Source organism: Ambystoma mexicanum, chromosome 8, assembly GCF_040938575.1.
Source record: "Ambystoma mexicanum isolate Mex_15411 chromosome 8, UKY_AmexF1_1, whole genome shotgun sequence".
NCBI classification, from domain to species: domain Eukaryota; kingdom Metazoa; phylum Chordata; class Amphibia; order Caudata; family Ambystomatidae; genus Ambystoma; species Ambystoma mexicanum.
Genome location: NC_090929.1, coordinates 1361592037 through 1361608884, shown reverse-complemented (window position 1 = coordinate 1361608884; position 16848 = coordinate 1361592037).

The following is a 16848-nucleotide window of genomic DNA, read 5'->3' as shown; positions in this document are numbered from 1 at the left end:
CAACATGCCTGAGAGTGACGGCCGCAATCATGCATATCACTTCAAGTGTGTACACTCACTGTACACACTTGAAGTGATATGCGTGATTTCGGCCCGCCGCCGTCAGACTCTCAGGCATGAGACTGAGTCTGCCTGTCCTGAGAGTCTGATGGCCGCAATCACGCTTATCAGTATCACTTCAAGTGTACACACTTGAAGTGATATGCTTGATTGCAGCCGTCAGACTCTGTTGTTTCATAATGCAGGCATTATGCAGCACCCAGGCCAAGCCACGAGACACGGCCCGGTGCTGCATTAATGGAACAACATGCCTGAGAGTGAAGGCCGCCCGCAATCACACATATCACTTCAAGTGTGTTACACTTGAAGTGATATGCGAATGCGATTGCGGCCGACGGCCGTCAGACTCTCAGGCATGCTGCATGTTGTTCCGTACCACACAGCACCCGCCACCTGGGCCGTGTCTCGTGGCTCAGTGCTGCCTGCCACTCACTGCCACTCCTCAGTGCTCACAATTGAAGCTGTGGCCTAGGGTGAATCGTGGGATCGGGATGGGATGGGGTATGCGCGGTGGCACCGACGCCTTGTGTGCTGCAGGCAGCCTGCCTGCATCTAAAAAATGTTGCATTAGTCTGTCGCCCCAAGCCCCTAAACACAGTACAGTGTACTGTCTGTACCCAACCTGATACTAGTATAGTGATGCAGCATGCATCCACACTCGCTCCTGTCCTGTTTTCGCTGGAATGGGGCCCGCAGCTGACAAAAACGGCAGGCAGCCAGCCAGCCCTCAGTGCGCACGCAGACATAGCCTGAGGGCACGCTGCACGTGCGCCCATGGGTCTCGCTGGCGCCAGCGGCACCGGGGCCCGGGGCATCAAAAAGCAACAAACAAATGTTGCTAATTGCTTTATTGTGCTTTATTGCTGCTGACATGAGGAGGGCAAGGCTGCAGAGTGCTGTCACTGCTCCTACAGATAACACGGCCAGATCCACCACGGATGTCAAAATCAGGACTCAGAGCACCACAGCGCCCCCTAGAGGCTGACTGACGTCAGGCAGCTGCCTGAGCTGCCTGACACAAAGACCGGCCCTGTAGTGCAACAAGTAGATCTGAATAATGCAAAAGCAAATATGGCATACTCGTAGTACAATAGACCTGCAAGCCAAAATGGTGAGACCAGCAACAATGCAACAATTGTATTGACAAGATTATCAGCTGTGATCAAAGTTCAGATAAGTAAGCAGCAGCAGATGCTTGCCGCTTTGTCAGCGTGTCTAAACGGCAAAGTAGACAATAAGAAGAGTAAAAAGAATGGAAATCGCATGAAAATGATATGCCGTGTTGCGATGATTCATTCTTTATGGGACGGAGCAAAGATGCTCGCTTACCTCCTGTTGCCTGAAGTTATCTCAAGTGCGAGACTTCTGGGGAAATGGTGGCTGTCATTCCATATGCCCAACACACAGGAGGGGGTTTTCTAATTTGCCCTCCCTGCATGCCTTGCCTATCATTCTGCACATTCTGAAAAACCACCTTGGTTATTCTGAAAGTTTTTCTGATTATTCTGAAAGCCTCCTCTTCCGCAGAAGCCTCCCCTGCCTCTCGGAATTAAATCCATACCCTCCCTGATACAAATGCCGTTGATTATTTACTTGCGGCATACCGGTTGTCTGTTGTGATCCTAGCCCTTCTCCGCTAGTCAGCATCATTCCTTCTATAGCATATTTTGACAGCGTTTTCTGTACTAGCTTGGCTTCTTCAAACTTCCTAGCATCTTCTTTCTTTTGATTTTTCTCTTGCAACAATCAACAATGGTGCGCAATGGTCAGCTGTATTTCTGGCCATGGATTTGCTTCCATACCCACCAGCTTCTTAAGCTGTCTCTGTACCTGATCTGGCAATCCTTTACACAAAATATGATAGAATACAGGTATTGATTTCCCCCAAGGCTCTTGAGTTTCCAAAGAACACTGTTCCTGAAAATTCTGAATGTAAGCAAGTGGATCCTCGCCTTCCTGCGTCTTGCGTGCCATAATTGCTCCCAGATCTGACGGATCAGGATATTGTACTCTAAGGACTTTCCAGATTGCCACTCTGCAATTATTAAACGGCACTCTATCATCCGCTGTGTTCTGTGCTGTGACACTGAAGTATCCTGCTCTCGTCCAAATGTTGTCAGCCCTTTCCCCAAGGATAGCTGCTGGAAGACCCTTAAGGTCTCCTATAGCTTAAGGGTTTCCTCCTGTCATTTATTTCCAATTCATCGATCCATTTCCCTGCCCTGACATTAAACTGGGCAGTTTACACGTTAAATTGTCCTTATCCATTTGGGGCAGTGGGATATACTGTGGTCTGGCCCCTCCTTTTTCTAACAAGGGAAATTGTGAAATCCCAAAATTGGCTCCCATTGTCTCCCTAAATCTACTTAATTTTTAGGTTAAGCCCATGAGGGATTTAGCTCCCTGTCAGAGCTAGTGCAGACATAGGAAACTTATTTAAGACACATTAATGCATTTTCAGAGAATGTCTGATTGGCATTTGGCAAGGAAGCGAACGCCCGGATACTGCAGCATTTTAAAAAATAAATAGAAATATTGTGAAATTAATCACATTTTGATCTTACCCATATTTACAGATCTTCATTTCAAAAGCACAAATACAACTCAAATAAAACACCAAATTCATCACATAATACAATACACATCCTTATAACAATATCATTAAAATAAACATGTTCTTAAAATTATCATCATGTCTAATTTCTGAAGATCATATTGAATCCAATTTTTCAAGTACACCCAGTGCAACCAACATTTTCACAATTGCTCATGTTAAAAAGGTTTCAGCACCTGCAGACATACGATTCCACAGATCATTCAACTCCGTAAAGTCATTTGCCATACAGACGAATCTCCCAAAATGTTTTGAGCATTCCACCAGTATGTGTCGAGGGGTTTCTGGTTTTCTGGCAGTTGTGCATTGTTGGCAGATATCACCACCCTCCTCTTTTTCTTTTTTCCATGCTTGGATAATTTTCCCTATTGGTAGGAGGTTTAGTCTAAGTCTAAAGAAGTGTGTTGTTGTAACACGGCATGGAAATTGGTTAAGGTAATTTGACAGGTTACTGAGAGGTTTATCAACTGTTGAAATGTGGAGTGCAATTTGTATCCTCTTGTACGTAAAATAGTGTTCATCCAGACCCCTTCTCTAAGCCCCTTCTTTACATTTAGTGGGTTGCCTATTAAGTCTGAGCGATCTTTGTCTCTTCCATTCAGAAGGCTATCAGCCACACTTAAAATCTTGCTCAAGAATGGAGAGGTTCCTGTCGTCACACAGTGTAATAGATTTTCATATAGGGAATTTCTCATAGGAGCCAGGATATTGCTCGCCAATGTTAGAACCCACCAATTAATCCAGTTTCCAACCACAGGAGGCCCAGATCAAAGCACAATGAAGCCATTGGGAGAGATGAGGGCAGTCCCAACACTTTGTCCAGAGTTTGCCCTCCAATCTCTCCCATGGAAAGCTATGCGCTACCTGTTCTATTTCCATCACGTATATTATCTTGGATATGACTTTCCCAACATAAAAGAGAATTAGGGGCCTAACTATGAATTTACACATTTTCCTTTCTAACGTCCTCATTTGAGCGGCCAGCTGATCTATTTTCTTTTCAATGCTCTCAATGACAGGCAATCTACTTGAGAGCCTATTTAAATTGAATCCCAAGTATGTCACCGTCTCCTTGTTCTTGATAAGTGTTCCATCCTTATACCATTTATGCCTCATGAGTTTCCTACTAACACTTCCAAACATAATGACGTGGCTTTTTCCTGAATAATGATTATATTGTTAGCCTTTGCATATTCACTCAGTGCTGTCAATAACTTCTGTAGTCCTGTGAGTAAGCCATCCATAAGGGCTATGTCATCAGCATATCACAACCAACTGATCGGGATCCCACCCACTTTGGATCTCATCAAAGCTGCTTGTCCCAGTGCATCATCTAGCTCTGCCATGTGTAAGTTGCATGAACACAGAACGAATATGCATCCCTGGCGGGGTCCCTTCGATGTTGGGAAACTGCTTGTCAATGATCCCCCAGCATCCATTTGCACCCTCACTGATGTCCCTTCATGAATATACTCTAGGATAGCCAGTAGTGGTGCTGGTATACCCCATTTTATTAGCTTTCTCCACAGCAAGTCACCATTCACTAAGTCGAAGGCCTTGGAGAAATCTATTAGAGCCACGAACATGTGGTCTGGCAATGCATTCACGCCGATTCCTGTTCCATTTTTTATAGCCATTGAGGGTTGTTGGCTGCCCATTTCTAAACCCACATTGGTTCCTCAGTAGATGTTATTTTCTTTATCCAAGTTCCCAACCTTTGTAATATGAGTGCTGCAAATATTTTACTATAACAGTCCAGTAATGCAATTGGCTGATAGTTGTTAGCATTGGATCGGTTACCCCCTTTAAAGATTCATACAACTATGGATTCTTTCCAAGTACTCAGTGTGGCACATGCTCTTAAAATGTCCCTGAACAGATGTGTCAGATCAAGGACGAAAGATCCGCAAGTATAGTGTTTGTGAGTTTGTTGGGTCCTGCTGCATTAGAGTTTGAAGATTTTATAATCAAGTTCCTGACTTCCATTTGGTCAAACTCGACGTTCCATGGGCAATTTGTATTTACCACCTTACGATCTCTCACTGAGTCATCACACCTACCAGCCCAATGTGTTCACCATTCAGATTCCCCTACTGATTTGCTTTGCAGTATAGTTTGGTCTATAGTATTTGAATTAATTATTGCCCAAATGTACCATGTATTACTTTGTAGGAGTACTGTCAGCATTTGTTCACTATCCTGCTGGATCATTAGTTGTTTCTGGTTCTGTATCCAATTTGTATACGTTCTTACTAAGTTCCTTTTCTTTTTCTCATGTATTTTGCAGTCTAATGACTGCTGCTGCAGTGCAGCTAATTCTGCCTTGTGTTCTTTCTTCCTATTCCATATCTCTTCGTTAAATGCATGAACATGCATTATATGGATTTGTACACAATTCTTTCCCTTTTCACCTTGTTAAGGATTCTAATGGGGTGTCACACACCAGACCAGGACTCTTGTTACAGCGCACAATTAAAACACTTTTACTTTATTTTACTAAGGATTCAGATTGAGATGGCACCCAAACCATCTCACACCCCCTTTTACAAATACCCTGGGCCACAATGGACCATGAACCAGGCCGGTGGGTGGTAATACAATATTTATTTATTTGGAAAGGGCATAAAGAACACCCCCTCCGCATCCACAGTTCTTTATCTTGCTGTGGAGCTCCACCTTGAACTTCCATTAATTGGGTTAGCAAAAAGTGATTAAACCCTTCATTCACAATCATTATTACAACCATTTTCTCTTTCACATCAGGAGTCTCAAAACTAAAAATATCAGAAGAATATGCAACTCTTTTGGCCTCTTCATACACGGCTTGGTTTCCGCGTGAAATAAAGTCAGTTCTCTTAGTATGTGCTGCGCACTTAACTATTGTGATGGCTACTGGGAGTTGTAGTGCTTTAACAAGCCTGTCCAATAATGCAGCAAGTTACACTGGAGTGCCGTCCGATCGGAGGAAGCCCCTCCTTTTCCAACATGCTAACCCTGTGTGCGCGGTTGATGTCACGTAGGCAGAGTCACTGTACACCATTTTCTTCCGACCCTGCATGATTCTCGAGCGTGAAAATAAGCACCACCAATTCTGCAGCATGTGCTGAAAATTGAGTTGTAGTCTCTCACTTGCTACCTCTTCAAATTCCCCATTTGCTCTGTGTCTTACAACAGCTGAGCCTGAATGCCTTTTTCCATCAGTTTGATCAATCTTAGAAGAACCATCAATAAAGAGAACCTCCCCAGCTGCTGGAGCATTTTCCTTTACTCTTGGGATCTCGTCATAGAATTCCTCATAGTTTGAGCAATCATGCACTTGCTCATCCACTGCCAGTGGTTCGGCTACAAACGTGGCAGGATTCACCATTTTACACTTTACTAGTTTGATCGCTGGGGTCGATATAACTGCCTCATAGGCAGAAGCTCTGTGAGACATTAGGGTACCCTTAGGTTTCTCCAAAACAACAAACAAAGCATGCTCAACAAATAACATCATGGAACACCCCATCATTATGCTTGCAGATTTCTCCATAGTGAACGCGGCTGCTGCCAGCGATTGTTCGCTAGGGAAGTAACCACTAATAACTTGGTCCAAAATCCCACTGTAAAATGCTAAGGGTTTGTACCCCAATGTAGTTCTCTGTGTGAGTACTGCTGCCATGACTGTCCCATTCGTGTGCGAGAATAAAAATAACTCCTCAGAATAACTCCTCAGAATAATTGGGAATTCCTAAAACCGGAGCTGTATAAATTGCCTTTATTAGTTCATCAAACCCTTCTTCCATTTCCTCAATCCTTTCAATGTTTCCTCATTCACCTGTGCCTTCTTCAGGGCCTGCAACAAGGGTCTTGTGTATGAACTATAATCAAATACCCATGCTCAAACATAATTAAATAGTCCTCAAAACTGTTGCATTCGCTTTATCGTGTGTGGTTTTGATGTTTTCAAGATTTCCTCAGCTCTTTCTGGTGTAATTTTCTTTTCTTTATGCAAAATTAACCACCCTATGTACAACACCTCTTCCTGGCAATATTGAAACTTCTCTTTATCCACTTTACATCCTTTGTCTGCTAAAATAATCATAAGCTGAATCAAGTCGAGTCTGTACTCTTCTTCTGTTGTGCTACAGACCAAAATTTCATCTACAAATTGCACAACACTTGGTAAATCAATATTGCTTCGGTCCATCTGCAGGACCCTACTGAAGATCGATGGAGATTCACAGTATGAATAGGGCAAATGTGTACTTGTAAGCTTAGTCTGATGGAACGTGCATGACGTACGATCTTGGGAATCTTTATCCAGCGGGATTGAGAAAAATGCATTTTTCAAGTCAATCACCATAAAATATCACACTTCCGGGGGAATGCTGCATAAAATCCTCTCAGGATTCGGAACTAGAGGAAACTCTGCGTCTACAATCTGGTTTATTGGTCTCATGTCCTGAATAAAATGCCATGACCCACCCTTTCATTTTTTAATCAGACACTGTGGTATTACATGGTGACTCTGATGTCACTAAGATACCTTGTTCCATCATAGCTGAAATAGTCTTGAAAATCCCCTCATCTGCTTCTCGAGACATGGGAAATTGCTTTGCTCGAGGTAAAATTGCTCCTGGTTCCAACTTAATTTTAACTTCTTCCACCCCTTTTAACAGGCCTACATCATAAGGGCCCGTAGTCCTGAGGAAATTGGTACTTTCTCCATATCCTCATCAAAAAATGCAAGATGCTGCCGCACTATCATCATCTTCTTGGGAATCTCTCGTCTTTCTGTCGTGATCCAATACATAATGCTCATTTGGAACACTACTTCATCATCTGACAGGTCACCTTTAAACATGTCCTCGTCAGTGACGTCAGTCTATATCCTTCCCCAATAGAAATCACTGTTCTCCATGGCCTGCCTTCATAATCAAATACTTTGAGCATGGCCAACTCCTCTTGCACTATGGCTGTCTATAATTCCAAGGTAAAAACCTGTCTGCCCTCTTCGTCCATAGGTATCTGTGGCCTGAAGAGAAATTCATCAGGTATTCTCATAATCTTGTGCAAAGAGTTTTTATACAGGTGCACACCTAATGGTTTATATATGTATATGTTAGGTTTAGGATTGTTAGGGAGGTGCAGAGGGGTGTATAGCAACCCTGACACTAGGATGCATTAGTCACAAAACAAGGAGAAAGAGTGTACACAGTCTTAGAACACGCTTGTTCCCTGCACACTCTGGAGAGATGATAGATTATGATTGCTTATTCTGACACAAGTCCAGAGTCTCAATGCTCATTATTAGGAAGGGGGTATCCACTTCTAACATTTATGCTAAAATAATTCTCATAGAATCTCTTATACATTTTCATTAACATTGTATTCATAAATGTGCATGAACAAACATTGTATTCATCAGTTTTCATCAAGAAAATAGTATTCCTCAATTTACATTTACAAAATAGTAAAATTGTGACAAATATTCCACAATATTTAATTCATATTGTATACAGCATATGTGTAAATCTATTTTATTATTCACAAATCTGTTAATGAGCTCTACGCATTTCGGGAATCTTGTTCCCTTCGACAGGAGCACTATCTCATCTAATACTTCTAATTCTTATTACTTCTTGTAGTTCATTCACCAGAATCTGTGTGATAAAGTAAAAGAAGAGGTGTGCATTAGCTACGGCCTTCTTACTGATCAAGGCATCACTTGTAATTAATACACATTAAGTGGTGGTTCCCTACCTCTCATGGGTGCCCTTTGGATACCCCCACAAGGGTTTGCTGGGGTGGTTGTAAAGAAGTTCAACACAGTTCTTCCCCTTGGAACAACATGGTCTGAGGAGAGGAGATGAAATACTTATTAAGAGGATCTATCCCCCTGTGAGTTTGGAGAAATGTGGAAAAAGGTGCTGCTACGGCAAATCTACCGCCTACCTGTTGGCAGGCCTTCTGTAAATGGTTCTGCTGTACTATTCTCTTGGAAAGTCATCAGCTGGACACTATGTGTAGGTTGCTAGGTGGCAGCCCATCATGTCCTGTCACCAAAATCTGAGCAATTAAAAGTATTCCCAATGAGGCACTCAGTGTGCTACTAACGGTAAACATACTTGGTTATTTGTGTGTCTAATAAACAACTGTTTACCTTGGATGGTAAACTGTCCCTGTGTTGAATGCTGGATGTGTGCTAAAGTCATGTGGATTGTATTGTGTATGTTATTTGTATAGTGCACAACGCGCTGGGGCATCTAGGTGCTTTAACTTAAGAATATGGTTACAGTAAGTGCAATAGGCAGGTAAAGTGACAATCATTACAGGTAAGGCATACATTGGGTAGTACAGGAGAATAGATACATGGAAAAGTTTAATCTCTGGATGCAGGGAGCTATGCCAAGGTACATATGAGGTCATAATAGGTACAATGGATATATACTTTGGAAAGCTCGCCTCTTGTTGCAGGGAACTACGTCAAAGTACATATGAGGACATAATGGGTGCAAAGAATACATACTTGGGAGGGTTCGCCTCTTACAGAGGGGTACGTAAGAGGGACATAGTAGGTACATTAAATGCATACTTAGGGAGGCACATCACTTGTTTCAGAGAGTTGTGGCTAATATGCGATCAGGAAATAACATAGATGGCGGTAAAGTGCATATATAGGAGGATGCTTTCTAATCATAGAAGGCCACGTTAAGCAAATAAACAAACATAATATAGTGCAACAGGGCTGGTTTTACACCAGATTGCACCCCAGGCGGGAATCATCGATGGCGCCCCCCCCACCCCCGACCCCAACAAAAATGACAACCAAAAATGCATTACAAGTGTTGTCACCCATGCACTTGCACGTTCTGAATGTCACTGGGCCTAGTAAAAAGGTTGTTTTTGTTCTCCCCTGTTCCCCTCCCTTGCCTTGTCGTGCTCTGAAACACTTCTGCACGAGCGCAATAGAAATAAAATATCAACATCAATACCCATTCTGCAAATCTTTTACTAATTGAGGACACAGTAGAATGTGTGACTGCCCCATCCGTTCCACTTATCGCCCCCCCTGTTACCTATCTGATTTGCCCCCTTAATTTGGCATTTGAATAGTTTAGTTCCCTAATGTTGAAGGCATTCTGTCTCTCAGATGCGTCTTCTTGCCATTCTGAGTAACCCCTCCGCCCATGGTTTTCAGTGAATGTTTTCTTTCCTTAATTCTAAGGCGCGCTTTAAGTTAGTTAACCTGCCGGAGTGTTGGCTCATTCTGGATCCGCAGTGCGAAATTCTGCCCTTGATGTGTCGCAGGCCCTTGCTTATGCGACTGCCCATGTCCATTATATACACACAACTGAGCAAACTGGGAATCCAGCTGCTACAGCTGTTTAATTTGGGTTTGTAGGGCTCTCTGATTCATGGAAAACATTAAAAAGCCTTGCTCTTTGCAGCCAGAGCTCTCTGCACCTTGACAATCCGCTCCATTCAGTAACAAGCTTTACGAGCGGATTTTAGTTGGCAGACTTCATGGACAATTCTGACTACCCTGGCTGAGTCCCACTGCATATGTGTGCCCCACTCATGTTGCAGGCTTAAGGGCCAATAACGAACGCCTTGACAGACTCCCCTCTCTGCCCCGTCACTCTATTGTCCTCTATTAAGTCAGCATCACAGTTTTTTACATAGCCCGAGATTCTAAAGGATGTGCTGTTTAGGAGCATTGTAAACAACAGGTGTTCATAACCCAACACAGTGCTAGTCAAAGGTTTTTATGCTTAGCCCCCCAAGTAAACTTATTGTTGCTGAGCCCTTCTTGATTAAAATACTGTTGCTAGGCCCCCCAAATGCCACGCATTTCACTTCAAGTGTATGCTGGAAGTGATATGCGTGATTGCAGCCGTCAGACTCTCAGGCATGAGGCTGAGTCTGCCTGAGAGTCTGACGGCCTCAATCACGCATATCACTTCAAGAGTGTACTATCAGAAAATACTTGTAAAAATAAAGAAGCATCACAAATATATCAAAACCAGAGCCGTTAATTGTTTTGTAAGTGCCCAATAGCGTTCAGCGATGCCATCCCAGCGGTGAACAAGACACTCATTGTCTGATGGCCGCAATCACGCATATCACTTCAATTGTTACACTTGAAGTGATATGCGTGATTGCGGCCGTCAGATTCTCATGTTGTTCCATTAATGCATTATGCAGCACCCGGGCCGAGCCACGAGACATGGCACGGGTGCTGCATTAATGCATACTTGCCAACCCTACAGATTTAGGCAGTATGCTACTGCTTTTTAAGCAGTCCTACCACCTACAGATTTCAGTGACAGATCCTACTGCTTTTTACAGTGGCAGGTCATTTATGTGACTCTAAGGCAGGCTCCTTGACAAAGCATGCAACACATTAATTAGTCTGTCTGTGCAGTGGACTGGTAGGTGATTATTTTGATTGGACTCAAACCAATCCACTGTCCTGACAGCTACTTGACTCTGTCGTGCAGTCTTGCCGGGACAACCCCTAGGTGAACCACCAGTGAAGGCAAGTGGCTGAGTGTAACACCATCACACAGCATATGCCTATTAGACTGCGGGGGGTATCAGTCGCCATGCCATTCAGTGTTCAACTTGCAATAAATATGTACTGCCTGGACTCCAGCTACAGAGCAGTGGCAAACGTTGCCTACCAGCTCTGTGTGATTACCTTCTGTGAATTAAGGTAATTGAATTTATACATTTTTAACATTTGAACATCTTTCCATATTGTGCTGTTTGATGGGTTGTGTATTTTAGAATGTTTCAATGGTGCCAACAAAGATGTAGGATTTTTGAAATTTCAAAAACAATAATTCCCATAACAATGACATCACAGGAAAATACAAAACATACAATGTTGGCACCATTGAAACATTCTAAAATACACAACCCATCAAACAGCACAATATGGAAAGATGTTCAAATGTTGGATTCAAGAGTCTGGCGGCCGCAATCAGTGTACACACTTGAAGTGATATGCGTGATTGCGGCCGCCTCTCCCAGGCATTTTGTTTATTCCATTAACATACTTGCCAACATTCTGTCACCAAAAAGATGTTGTATTTTTGAAATTTCAAAAATATTAATTCCCATAACAATGACATCACAGGAAAATACAAAACATACAATGTTGGCACCATTGAAACATTCTAAAATACACAACCCATCAAACAGCACAATATGGAAAGATGTTCAAATGATAGATTCAAGAGTCTGACGGCCGCAATCACGCATATCACGTCAAGTGGGTACATTGTACAGTGTACACACTAGAAGTGAAATGCGTGATTGCGGCCGTCAGACTCTCAGGCATGAGACTGAGTCTGCCTGCCCTGAGAGTTTGACAGCCGCAATCACCCATATCAGTATCACTTCAAGTGTACACACTTGAAGTGATATGCATGATTGCGGCCGTCAGACTCTGTTGTTTCGTTAATGCAGCACCCTGGCCAAGCCACGAGACACGGGCCGGGTGCTGCATTAATGGAACAACATGCCTGAGAGTGACGGCCGCAATCATGCATATCACTTCAAGTGTGTACACTCACTGTACACACTTGAAGTGATATGCGTGATTTCGGCCCGCCGCCGTCAGACTCTCAGGCATGAGACTGAGTCTGCCTGTCCTGAGAGTCTGATGGCCGCAATCACGCTTATCAGTATCACTTCAAGTGTACACACTTGAAGTGATATGCTTGATTGCAGCCGTCAGACTCTGTTGTTTCATAATGCAGGCATTATGCAGCACCCAGGCCAAGCCACGAGACACGGCCCGGTGCTGCATTAATGGAACAACATGCCTGAGAGTGAAGGCCGCCCGCAATCACACATATCACTTCAAGTGTGTTACACTTGAAGTGATATGCGAATGCGATTGCGGCCGACGGCCGTCAGACTCTCAGGCATGCTGCATGTTGTTCCGGACCACACAGCACCCGCCACCTGGGCCGTGTCTCGTGGCTCAGTGCTGCCTGCCACTCACTGCCACTCCTCAGTGCTCACAATTGAAGCTGTGGCCTAGGGTGAATCGTGGGATCGGGATGGGATGGGGTATGCGCGGTGGCACCGACGCCTTGTGTGCTGCAGGCAGCCTGCCTGCATCTAAAAAATGTTGCATTAGTCTGTCGCCCCAAGCCCCTAAACACAGTACAGTGTACTGTCTGTACCCAACCTGATACTAGTATAGTGATGCAGCATGCATCCACACTCGCTCCTGTCCTGTTTTCGCTGGAATGGGGCCCGCAGCTGACAAAAACGGCAGGCAGCCAGCCAGCCCTCAGTGCGCACGCAGACATAGCCTGAGGGCACGCTGCACGTGCGCCCATGGGTCTCGCTGGCGCCAGCGGCACCGGGGCCCGGGGCATCAAAAAGCAACAAACAAATGTTGCTAATTGCTTTATTGTGCTTTATTGCTGCTGACATGAGGAGGGCAAGGCTGCAGAGTGCTGTCACTGCTCCTACAGATAACACGGCCAGATCCACCACGGATGTCAAAATCAGGACTCAGAGCACCACAGCGCCCCCTAGAGGCTGACTGACGTCAGGCAGCTGCCTGAGCTGCCTGACACAAAGACCGGCCCTGTAGTGCAACAAGTAGATCTGAATAATGCAAAAGCAAATATGGCATACTCGTAGTACAATAGACCTGCAAGCCAAAATGGTGAGACCAGCAACAATGCAACAATTGTATTGACAAGATTATCAGCTGTGATCAAAGTTCAGATAAGTAAGCAGCAGCAGATGCTTGCCGCTTTGTCAGCGTGTCTAAACGGCAAAGTAGACAATAAGAAGAGTAAAAAGAATGGAAATCGCATGAAAATGATATGCCGTGTTGCGATGATTCATTCTTTATGGGACGGAGCAAAGATGCTCGCTTACCTCCTGTTGCCTGAAGTTATCTCAAGTGCGAGACTTCTGGGGAAATGGTGGCTGTCATTCCATATGCCCAACACACAGGAAGGGGTTTTCTAATTTGCCCTCCCTGCATGCCTTGCCTATCATTCTGCACATTCTGAAAAACCACCTTGGTTATTCTGAAAGTTTTTCTGATTATTCTGAAAGCCTCCTCTTCCGCAGAAGCCTCCCCTGCCTCTCGGAATTAAATCCATACCCTCCCTGATACAAATGCCGTTGATTATTTACTTGTGGCATACCGGTTGTCTGTTGTGATCCTAGCCCTTCTCCGCTAGTCAGCATCATTCCTTCTATAGCATATTTTGACAGCGTTTTCTGTACTAGCTTGGCTTCTTCAAACTTCCTAGCATCTTCTTTCTTTTGATTTTTCTCTTGCAACAATCAACAATGGTGCGCAATGGTCAGCTGTATTTCTGGCCATGGATTTGCTTCCATACCCACCAGCTTCTTAAGCTGTCTCTGTACCTGATCTGGCAATCCTTTACACAAAATATGATAGAATACAGGTATTGATTTCCCCCAAGGCTCTTGAGTTTCCAAAGAACACTGTTCCTGAAAATTCTGAATGTAAGCAAGTGGATCCTCGCCTTCCTGCGTCTTGCGTGCCATAATTGCTCCCAGATCTGACGGATCAGGATATTGTACTCTAAGGACTTTCCAGATTGCCACTCTGCAATTATTAAACGGCACTCTATCATCCGCTGTGTTCTGTGCTGTGACACTGAAGTATCCTGCTCTCGTCCAAATGTTGTCAGCCCTTTCCCCAAGGATAGCTGCTGGAAGACCCTTAAGGTCTCCTATAGCTTAAGGGTTTCCTCCTGTCATTTATTTCCAATTCATCGATCCATTTCCCTGCCCTGACATTAAACTGGGCAGTTTACACGTTAAATTGTCCTTATCCATTTGGGGCAGTGGGATATACTGTGGTCTGGCCCCTCCTTTTTCTAACAAGGGAAATTGTGAAATCCCAAAATTGGCTCCCATTGTCTCCCTAAATCTACTTAATTTTTAGGTTAAGCCCATGAGGGATTTAGCTCCCTGTCAGAGCTAGTGCAGACATAGGAAACTTATTTAAGACACATTAATGCATTTTCAGAGAATGTCTGATTGGCATTTGGCAAGGAAGCGAACGCCCGGATACTGCAGCATTTTAAAAAATAAATAGAAATATTGTGAAATTAATCACATTTTGATCTTACCCATATTTACAGATCTTCATTTCAAAAGCACAAATACAACTCAAATAAAACACCAAATTCATCACATAATACAATACACATCCTTATAACAATATCATTAAAATAAACATGTTCTTAAAATTATCATCATGTCTAATTTCTGAAGATCATATTGAATCCAATTTTTCAAGTACACCCAGTGCAACCAACATTTTCACAATTGCTCATGTTAAAAAGGTTTCAGCACCTGCAGACATACGATTCCACAGATCATTCAACTCCGTAAAGTCATTTGCCATACAGACGAATCTCCCAAAATGTTTTGAGCATTCCACCAGTATGTGTCGAGGGGTTTCTGGTTTTCTGGCAGTTGTGCATTGTTGGCAGATATCACCACCCTCCTCTTTTTCTTTTTTCCATGCTTGGATAATTTTCCCTATTGGTAGGAGGTTTAGTCTAAGTCTAAAGAAGTGTGTTGTTGTAACACGGCATGTAAATTGGTTAAGGTAATTTGACAGGTTACTGAGAGGTTTATCAACTGTTGAAATGTGGAGTGCAATTTGTATCCTCTTGTACGTAAAATAGTGTTCATCCAGACCCCTTCTCTAAGCCCCTTCTTTACATTTAGTGGGTTGCCTATTAAGTCTGAGCGATCTTTGTCTCTTCCATTCAGAAGGCTATCAGCCACACTTAAAATCTTGCTCAAGAATGGAGAGGTTCCTGTCGTCACACAGTGTAATAGATTTTCATATAGGGAATTTCTCATAGGAGCCAGGATATTGCTCGCCAATGTTAGAACCCACCAATTAATCCAGTTTCCAACCACAGGAGGCCCAGATCAAAGCACAATGAAGCCATTGGGAGAGATGAGGGCAGTCCCAACACTTTGTCCAGAGTTTGCCCTCCAATCTCTCCCATGGAAAGCTATGCGCTACCTGTTCTATTTCCATCACGTATATTATCTTGGATATGACTTTCCCAACATAAAAGAGAATTAGGGGCCTAACTATGAATTTACACATTTTCCTTTCTAACGTCCTCATTTGAGCGGCCAGCTGATCTATTTTCTTTTCAATGCTCTCAATGACAGGCAATCTACTTGAGAGCCTATTTAAATTGAATCCCAAGTATGTCACCGTCTCCTTGTTCTTGATAAGTGTTCCATCCTTATACCATTTATGCCTCATGAGTTTCCTACTAACACTTCCAAACATAATGACGTGGCTTTTTCCTGAATAATGATTATATTGTTAGCCTTTGCATATTCACTCAGTGCTGTCAATAACTTCTGTAGTCCTGTGAGTAAGCCATCCATAAGGGCTATGTCATCAGCATATCACAACCAACTGATCGGGATCCCACCCACTTTGGATCTCATCAAAGCTGCTTGTCCCAGTGCATCATCTAGCTCTGCCATGTGTAAGTTGCATGAACACAGAACGAATATGCATCCCTGGCGGGGTCCCTTCGATGTTGGGAAACTGCTTGTCAATGATCCCCCAGCATCCATTTGCACCCTCACTGATGTCCCTTCATGAATATACTCTAGGATAGCCAGTAGTGGTGCTGGTATACCCCATTTTATTAGCTTTCTCCACAGCAAGTCACCATTCACTAAGTCGAAGGCCTTGGAGAAATCTATTAGAGCCACGAACATGTGGTCTGGCAATGCCTTCACGCCGATTCCTGTTCCATTTTTTATAGCCATTGAGGGTTGTTGGCTGCCCATTTCTAAACCCACATTGGTTCCTCAGTAGATGTTATTTTCTTTATCCAAGTTCCCAACCTTTGTAATATGAGTGCTGCAAATATTTTACTATAACAGTCCAGTAATGCAATTGGCTGATAGTTGTTAGCATTGGATCGGTTACCCCCTTTAAAGATTCATACAACTATGGATTCTTTCCAAGTACTCAGTGTGGCACATGCTCTTAAAATGTCCCTGAACAGATGTGTCAGATCAAGGACGAAAGATCCGCAAGTATAGTGTTTGTGAGTTTGTTGGGTCCTGCTGCATTAGAGTTTGAAGATTTTATAATCAAGTTCCTGACTTCCATTTGGTCA